Here is a 7,812-nt window from a genome sequence, read left to right on the forward strand (position 1 = left end):
GACCGTGGGCAGAGAGGGCGTGGGCTCTTTTTGTTGATGCCATCAATGGAGTGGATAAAGAAACCCAAGATGGAGGTTTGATGATGATGTATGTAGGTTTTGTACAAAAATTAAACATTTCCTTTATCTTGATGAAAGACACCACCCTAAACCCTGACAGAAAAAAAAATGACAGAGAGCAAAAGACTTCATCATTGGAATAAACACCAGATTAGAATCTGCTTCCTAAGCACTGGGCATGACAGTCCTCATCTAGAAAGCCCCCGAGATTCAGCTTTCCATATTTACATAACTTTAATACACTGTCGTTGTGCACACCTGCTAGCTATAATGCCTGTGCTATTGTCATCATCATCTTCATTACTTTGAAAGGGAGGGAGAGGCAGGAAAGAGCGGCAGATGGACCACTGCACATGTCTCATTGGTGATGAGGAAATTCTGTCTAGTTGAATCACCAGCCCTAAATTGTTACAGTAACCCAATACTTCTATACACAGCAAAACCCAAAATACTCACCTTTGAGGCTGACTTGAATAAATCCTTCTCATTCCAATCAGCCCACTGTTTCCAGATTAGCATCTCTTAAGTCCTGCTGTCCTTTCATTTCTTTGTTCTAGACTGTTTGCCTGCTTCCCATTAGCTACAGAAATAAAATCCCAACACATTCCCTAACCTTCAAGTCTCCTGCGACAGCACAGTGTTTTTCCGTTTCACTCTTTTGCTCTTTCTTCCCAAGGCGACGAAGTAGAGTTGAAATCTCATAAGACCTATAAAATGAGACTATTCATACCTGTCTCATCCATTTCACAGGTTGAGAACTGAATGAGACCATGCCTATGGAAGTGTTTTATTTCTTTAAATGATCTGTAAAAAATGAAAAGACTCACATTCCTCCACTTGGGCATCTACTTGGGACCTGCATTCTGCCAAGCAAATGTATCTTGTTGCCATCACAACAGTAACTCTGTCAGAGAGATATTTTGTTCCAATTTCAAAGATTAAAAGAACCTTGGGCAGAGCAAAGTGAAGTCACTGCTCAAAGGTAAACAGTTTTCAGCAATAGAGGGGGTATCTTTTAAGATTCCCCCCCCCATTTCATCCAGGTTGATCTAGACACCACTCTGGAGACCTGTTGTCCCTTCTAGTTACCCAAATTTTATTTCCCATCCATAGTCCTGCCTTCCACCTGCCCTAGCTCTGCCTCTTGTCACACAGTCATTGTCACTTCCCTCAGCCAGTAAATCACGGTCTTGATAGCATGAAAGATCTTTTGTGTTGTTGTCTGCTATTACTCTTTATTTTAAAAGCATTGCTTTGTACATGTCCAACTATAATGTCATCAGTAAATCTGTTGGAGTTTTGAAGTCAGAGATGATGCCTATTGCATAATGTTAGAGTCTTCTGTCTTATCAATCCCTCTTGCTCTGTTACTCTCTACCCATCCCTCAGCATCAACATATAGTAGCTGTCCCTAGACATTTAACCATTCATTCACTGAATGAAGAACTAGTGACTCAATGCTGCTGACTCTGAAGAGTCTCATCCTTGTCTCTTCTGCATGCCTTCTTTCTTGGGAGCCTCCCAACTTGTTTCTTGCCTTAAAAGCTTTCTTTTCAGGCCGAGAACCTTTAGGGAAATTCCCACGGTCTAGGATAACCATCATGGCTATGGTCACTAATGAAAGCAAATGAATGGAAATAAATGCCTGTGCTTTGTGTCACTGTTTCTTCTCAGTAAATGCACTTGTTTTTAGAGACTCGGCAAAGGGACTAAGTAAAATTGATGCTTAATTTGGAAGATCAACCGAGAAAATCAGCCTTCCTTATAAAGCTGCCGATTTCAAAATACAGTAGAGGGATCAAAGCCATCAATTAATGTTTAAGAGACCACTTGACTGCTTCTAATGGCCTCCGGTGACCAGTGGCACAGCAACCTGCTGATAGCTTCAGACTGGGGTGTCTGTAGAGGACTAAAGAGGAAGATTCTTCCTCCTTCTAGAAGACAGTCGACTTGATGGGTACAACAGTGTTACCCATCAAGCTTTGTGTTCACTGGACATAAAGGAGGGTAGTGACATAGAAAGACCACAGCCTCTGAAGTTAAAAAACTAAGATCCATCAAGCCCCTACCATGTGCTGTGCCCCTCTGCTCTGTATGAATGGAAGACAGATTGCAACGAAAAGGGGTCTAAAACAAGGTCCATCCACACCATGTCCTTAATCCCTGTCACAGAGAATACCAAACACAAAAGATCAATAGGCAGCCTCCCAGAGGATCAGACTTCCAAAACATAAACAAAAGCAGTCCTGAGCAGTAGACTTCTGCCCAGATGTATGCTGTTGTATTATTTTTCCTGCTCCCAGTTGCAAACCTAGAGAGAAAGACTGACATGAATAACAAGGACCAGGAAGAGACTGGTCCTTAACAAGTTTTGAATGAATCAACCTTGATGTCTGAATTGACTATGAAATTACCAAAAAGGTTATGAGAAGAGAATCCTCAAACTTCTTAGTAGAAATGGGGTCTTGAGGGTAGATGAAGTTAAGATATGGATGGGAACGTTCCATTTCCACTACCTAAGTCATGACTAATGTCTGACCTCTCCATGAATTTGATTACTTTTTCATTCATTTTTTTTCTCCCAGACTATATTCCTCACAGTGGTAGAGGCCATCTGAATTTTCCTCTCATTTTTTTTCCCCTGAGCTCTGAGTTCAATGTGTCCACAATGGAATAAGAAGGAGGGTGGTCTCACAAAGAACATACATAGCCTCTGAAATTTAAAAAGTCAGTTCCATCAAATATTGACTTCCAAGGTCAAATGTGTCCCAGTTGAATCTAAGGAGATTGAACATGTTTCTGTAACAAGGAGAGCCCACATGGACAACACAATACAACTTCCACGGCCTCCTTCAGTCCCATCACTAGTCTGCTCTTTGAAAACTCCTGTGGTAGGAATTAACTGCATCCAGTCTGTCATGCCTGGCTTCCCTGCTACATCTCAGTTGCGTGTTTTTTAAGATGAACTGATGTTTTTCTTCTGGTTTGATTTCTAATGATCTGCGTAGCAGTTGATGTGTTTCTAGCCAGTTAGTGCCTAGCATGAGGTGTTCAAATCATTGTGGGATGATGTGTAGGAATAAGAGTAGCCGTTTCTAAAGGAATTTTGTGTATTGGCCATGTTCCTATTTCAAATTCATACCTTTGATTCTATTTTTAACTGTAAGAGAGACTTGGCAGACACAAGACTTATCTCTTCCAAGTGGGGCCCTTGTCTGTACTTCCCTTTTCGCTGTCAATACTTCACTTTGTCATCAGCCACGCCCCTTTTGGTCACATGGGAAGCACAGGAAGTAGAGGATTTGGACTTCCTGGTGACAGCAGGGCCTGAGCTGTTCCCTAGGGTGTTTCTGCAGCATTCCCTCTTGGGGGCTGATATCACAACTTCATTCTGGCACTAGCCTTGTGGGGGTTGTTCCCATCTGCCGCTGAGCTACCGAGGATGCACACGAGCACTTTTTGTTTATGTGATTGGCTGGGACTCTGGAGGGGCGGGGGAGAGAAATGCACAAGAGAACTTTTTGACTCCTGCAGTCTGTGGGAGGTGGAATGTCATGAATTCCTGGGCCTGGGCCTTAGCTGTTCACTAGCCTAGCAACCTCAAGATGCCGTGACAGCCTCTGTCTCCTGTGGGCCTTGCAAAATTGGAATCAACATGCTTTTGATCCAGCCATGTGTATAGGTCCAGAAAGCACCCTTATTGAGTAACTTCTGTACACTCTCAGGCAACCTTTCCACTTATGTGACAGGGCCTATGGGTGTCTGTCGTGTTTCATGGCAGCTCTCATTCTGGGAGAAGTGCAGGTGAAAAAAAGTAACCCAAGAAGGAAGAAGGAAGGAACATGCAGAGAAGAGACTGAGGACACATGTCCATGCCTGTAGAGTCTGGAAGATACAGACTAGCAATGTAGCAAAGACTCAGTGAGATGAGCCACAGTAGAAGCAAAGGTGCTGTGAGAAGCCACCAATGTGAGCTACCAAATGCCTGACTGGGGATTTTATTTATCAGCTGACCTTTTAAAAAGCTAGTCTTCCTTAACTGGTCTTAACTGTTACAATAATTAACTTGTATTTAAAAAGAATCCTCCATTATAAAGGTACTATTAAGCTGCTCTTCAGGTATATAGGAAGGAGGATGTTGGGATCTTCTGATAATTTGGGCTGAAACAAGTGGCTATTCCAATTCTGCCCCAAGACATCATTTCCCATGCCAGATAAATTTCAGTAGGATTACCTCCTATATAAGTATTAATTAATCAGATATCAATTGATTACTTAATTACGAACAGACTCTCAGGTTCTGCCTAGTCCTATTGAGACAATCTGGAACAGAGCCCAGGAATCTAGATTTGACATGTGTCCTAATTTATTCCAAGGCATGCCCATCCTTACAAATGACTCTTAACAGTTTCTCATCCCTCAGCTTTGGTCCTCAAAGAGGCTATGTGCTCAAAGAGAAAGCAGGTGGCTTCTGATTTCCAGGCACACCCTCCAAGTGTGTAGGATAGGGCCCTGTGAAGAGCTTCTTCCTGGAGTTCCATTAGCATAATGGGACAGAGCCAACTTTGATGAAAAGGCTGTTCTTTTCTGTTTAATGCCACCTCCCAGGCCTGGAGCTTGGGTCCTTGCTATTCATGCAAAGCAACATAGTGACTGCCAGCTAGATGCTGTGCAGTCAGAGTGAGCTCCCCAAACAGGATGTTTGTGACAAGTTGAAACGTCATGGACTGAATGAACAGGCAGAGGCAGAGATCAAGTCATGGGATAGCCCGTAAGCTTGGCATAGTGATTGCCTCCAGAAAGCGTGAAGCATCTTAATGATCACTTTGGAAGAAGGGTAGGCAACAGAGAAAACGGTATTGACAAATAGTTGGTCCCCTGATCAGATACTAAGAGGGGGAACATTTAAACAAGTTTGGCACACGTGTGACAACACGGTGGGCCATTTCCAAAACTATCTCCAGTGTCTCTGTTTCAGGGTACTTCAAGGGATGCTAAGTCTTGCTGTTCTTCTGCACCACAGTACTATGTATTTGCTTACAGATGCTTAGAGAAAGAAATATCCAAGCGTTCTCTGCTCACTTCACACCCTTTAGTGTCACTGCAAGACAGCTCCTATCCCCCCTCAGCCGATCCTTATGCTTCTGTCCTTTCAGATTCCTGGAAGAGGTAGGAACAGAGGGACCTAATTCTAAGGCTACCACCTGTGCCAGAGGCCATAGTGTCCAGGGAAGCACCTGTGTCTATGACACCATCAGGGTGAGACTCATTCACCTTGTCAATGACGGACAACTACCAAGCTGCACCCCCGGGAGCAGCCTACACAGGCTCTGCACCTCAGTCCCCCTCTCAAGATGTTGAATGCTAAAAATGAACTAATGCAGGCTTCTAAAACAGGCTGCTCCAAAAAGGGCCTCAAGAAATAGGAGTGATGATTTCATACAAGAGTATTTTAAAACACAAACCACATGGGGAAAGAGTTGCTGTGTATGAGAGAAAGGGGCTTAAGACAGCACCAGGCATATAGTAACGACTCAGTCTGTTTTACTTATTGTTGTCATCATTAAGACCGAGCTTTACACACATCAATAAGAAAATAGAAGAGAGGTGTTCACAAGCACACAGTTCACAAAAAGAGTGGGCCCATGAAAAATCAATAAGCTGTAAGTTAAAATAGCTGAGCATCGTTTCCCCCGGAGAGCTGGCCATGTTTTGTTCCCTTCTGGCCAAAGTGATGATGCCCAGAAAATCCTCGAAAACCAATGCTGGAGAGATGGATGGCTTCATAAGCTTCCCAAAGTGAACTTGCAATTAATGTGACAAGAGTCGGAGTTCCAGAATGTTCACATAGAGATTGGCACAGGAATTCCACTTCTAGATAGTTCATTCTAAGGGACGGAAGAATGTATGCAAATACTGTCTAGAGAGTGTTTCTCACACAGTTTTTTGAGAAAAAAAAAAACTGGGTAGAATACATAGGGCCGTTTGTTTGTGGTAGACAATGCAGAGTCACTGCACAGAATTTGATGTTCAACAGAGAGAAAAAATGTGACTCATAATCCTTTTTCTCCATATATATATATATATATTCTCCTTATATATATATTTCTCATATATATATTTCTCATATATATTTCTCATATATATATTTCATATATATATATATATATATATATATATATATATATGTGGCTGAGGAGATAGCCCAGTTCAATAAAGTGTTTGTCATGCAACTGTGAGGACCTGAGTTCTATTTCTGGCAATTTCCAGAAGTAGGGGCATTTATTCCTAATACTAGCCCTGGGGAGGCAAAGACAGGTGGACCCCTGGAGCTTACTGACCAGCCAGACTATTCTAATCAGCAAGCCCCAAATTCAGTGAGAGACCCTGTCTGGAAAAAAACAAGGTGGATGACTCCTGAGGAACAATACCCAAGGCCTTCACGTGCACACACACACACACACATACACACACACATACACACACACACACACTCATCTGTGCACAAACACACATATACACATACCATATGGATAGAATATGTTTGCATAGCTCCATCCTCCCCCAGAGAGAAATGTATAAAGAATGAGTGACACAACAATGCTTCCTGCTATCTTCCAAACACCATACTTGGACATGAGGTGGCTTCTGAGAGCCCTTTCTCTATGTGTTTACATTAGAAAGCCCCAAATGTAGCTTTGACTTTTGAACTGTAAACCCTAGGATTGAAGGCTTCTGTCTTCTGATTCTGAAGCAGTGAAGTGACCTAAAGACCCTGCTGGAATGGCCAGGACTGTGGAGGTCACTGTCCATTCATTTCAAATTCATGTCACATCCAAGAAGACAATTGGTTACACCTCATTAACCTTCAAGGTCTTGCTTAGATTAGGCAAGCAACCTCACTTTTCTCTGAAATTCCTTCCATCTAAAAATGGAATTATACCCCATAAAAAAAGACCTCATTTTTTTTTTTCTGGTGTAGAAACTGCATGGCATAACTGAGCAGAGTGGATGAGGACCTACTCCCTGTAGCCAGATTGCCTATGTTTAGCCTGGGTTTTAAGACTTGCCTGCAGCTTTGCTGAGAACATGCCCCTTCTCTCTAGCTCAGTCTCTTCTTCTGTAATAGGGAGGAGGATTTCTGTGTGTCCTACACAGCACTACCAAGGTTACGTGATCAAATGCATCTGGACTCCTTGCAACTATGCCTGGCACATAATAACCCTAATTGTCATCATCATCTAATTATTATTTTATTCTTATTAGTGCTTTTTTTTACTTTTTCTCTTAATCTGTTCTGAAAATAATAAAGTGGTTTGTTCCCATCTCTTGTTTTGAGAGCTCTTCAGAAGTACAGTAAATGGTCCTAATTTGACGTATTCCAAGAGCCCCAGTGAGTACCTTAAACCACAGCATACAGAGCCTGTATATATACACTGTGGTGCTTCCCACAGTTGACTTGAAAACTGAGACAGCTAAGTGACTATGGGTGGGTACTGTACACAGAATGAACACACTTGGGGAGGGACGGGTCAGGCAGATGGTGGAGCAAGACCACGTGACATTTCACCGTGCTTCTCAGAGCCACATCAACTTCAAATTCATGAATTATTTCAGAACTTTCTTCTCTTAACATGTTCAGATAGGGGGTGTACTGTTGGCAACAGAAACTGTAGAATGTGAAGCCACAGGTAAATGTGGGCCATTGTATTTTTAAAGAGAATTACAAAACGGACTTTCAGCATGGCCACT

This window comes from Peromyscus eremicus, chromosome 13 (genome assembly GCF_949786415.1).
Source record: "Peromyscus eremicus chromosome 13, PerEre_H2_v1, whole genome shotgun sequence".
In the NCBI taxonomy this organism is placed as follows: Eukaryota; Metazoa; Chordata; class Mammalia; order Rodentia; family Cricetidae; genus Peromyscus; species Peromyscus eremicus.